This window comes from Grus americana, chromosome 3 (genome assembly GCF_028858705.1).
Source record: "Grus americana isolate bGruAme1 chromosome 3, bGruAme1.mat, whole genome shotgun sequence".
Classification (NCBI taxonomy): domain Eukaryota; kingdom Metazoa; phylum Chordata; class Aves; order Gruiformes; family Gruidae; genus Grus; species Grus americana.
The window spans coordinates 27506779-27508884 of NC_072854.1; the positions used below are offsets into that span (position 1 = coordinate 27506779).

General features: G+C 50.2%; 1 non-coding gene across 1 annotated transcript; it reads left to right on the plus strand.

The window, feature by feature from the left end:
* Positions 1 to 206: 206 nt before the first annotated feature.
* Positions 207 to 279, plus strand: TRNAK-CUU (transfer RNA lysine (anticodon CUU)). Its single transcript has one exon. It is a non-coding gene; the product is annotated as a tRNA-Lys (tRNA).
* Positions 280 to 2106: the final 1827 nt, after the last annotated feature.

Genomic DNA, 2106 nt, shown 5'->3' on the forward strand with positions numbered 1-2106 from the left:
GTGAATCAAGCCAGTTTGCAGAGGTGAAAGCCATCCAGCTGGCTTTAGATATTGCTGAAAGAGAAAAGTGGCCAACACTGTACCTCTATACTGACTCATGGATGGTGGCCAATGCCCTGTGGGGGTGGTTACAGCAGTGGAAGCGAAACACCTGGCAACGCAGAGGCAAACCCATCTGGGCTGCCCCACTATGGCAAGATATTGCTGCCCGGCTAGCTCAGTTGGTAGAGCATGAGACTCTTAATCTCAGTGTCGTGGGTTCAAGCCCCACATTGGGCGCCAAAAGGGACTGTGGTGGGTTGAGCCTGGCTGGGGGCCAGGTGCCCACCAGAGCCGCTCTCTCACTCCCCTCATTCACTAGACAGGGGAGAAAAGGCATAACGAAATGCTTGTGGGTCGAGATAAGGACAGGGAGAGATCACTCACTAATTATCGTCATGAGCAAAACAGACTGATCTTAGAGAGGGAATTCATCTAATTTATTACTAGGCAAAACAGAGTAGAGGAATGAGAAATAAAATCAACTCTTAAAACACCTCCCCCCACCCCTCCCATCTTCCCGGGCTCAACTTCACTCCCGGCTTCAACCTTCCCCCCCTCAGCGGCACAGGGGGACGGGGAGTGGGGGTTACGGTCAGTTCATCTCACGGTGTTTCTGCCGCTTCTTCATCTTCAGGGGGAGGACTCCTCTCATCATTCCCCTGCTCCAGCATGGAGTACCTCTCACGGGGTGCAGACCTTCAGGAGCAAACTACTCCAGCGTGGGGTCCCCCACGAGGTCACAAGTCCTGCCAGCAAACCTGCCCTGGCGTGGGCTCCCCACTGCACGGGTCCACCGGTCCGGCCAGGAACTTGCTGTAGCGTGGGCTTCCCACGGGCCGCAGCCTCCTTCAGGTGCCTCCACCTGCTCCAGCGTGGGGTCCTCCACGGGCTGCAGGTGGAATCGCTACACCCCCTCATCCTTCCTCCATGGGCTGCAGGGGAACAGCCTGCTTCACCATGGCCTTCACCACGGGCTGCAGGGGGATCTCCGCTCCGGCGCCTGGAGCTCCTCCTCCCCCTCCATCTGCACTGACCTTGGTGTCTGCAGAGTTTCTTACATCTTCTCACTCCTCTCTCCGGCTGCAAAAGCTCTCTCTCTCTAAGTGTTTTTCTACTTCTTAAATATGTTATCACAGAGGCGCTGATTGGCTTGGCCTTGGCCAGCGGCGGGCCCGTCTTGGAGCCGGCTGGCATTGGCTCTGTCAGACACAGGGGGAGCTTCTAGCAGCTTCTCACAGAAGCCACCCCTGTAGCCCCCCCGCTACCAAAACCCTGCCACGCAAATCCAACACATATATTTATTCCCATTATTTGATATATCTTCTTACATTGAATATATTTATTCCTATTATACACACAAGAAAACCAAATCACAAAATGTATCATGACTTACCCAACTCTATTCTTAATACATAGTTGAGTGGCAGAGACGATGAATTCTTGAGTTCTGGTCCATAATTGTTAGGCTATGGCATCAGTTCAATGGGTATTTTCAAAGAACAGATGCCGAGGACGGGTATTAGAGGACTACAAATTGAATTAAACAGACTGTTAAATATTCAGGATTATACTATTCAAAACCAAGAGGTATCATTCAGCCTTAGGCAAAAGATTTACACCCTAAATCAGGGTGTTACAGGTGTGTCTACATCACCAATTCAAGGAAAATAATCCTCTCCACAACTCTTTTGACCCCAGTTTTCATCTTATACTTTGAGCCTTTCCTTAGTGCACTGACAATACCAAAAGCCCACTGCCTACACATGTGTCCATACTGACAGGCACTGGCACAGGTGGCCAGGGCAGACAGCATGTTACTCATCCCATTACGAGGTCTTCTGTAGGGGAAAAAAAAAAAAAACCCCACAACAAAACCCAAACAAAAAAAACCACACCACCACCACAACACAGACGTTTTGAATGTGCAAAGAACTGAAGCCCTCTGAACCTCAGTTTCACTTCTCATTGTCATAAAGCAAATAATAAAAGAAGTTTTCCACTGATTTACAGCCAGGTACTGCTTGATTCCTACACGTATCTGTCCAGCAGTGAGAGTAGCCAGAA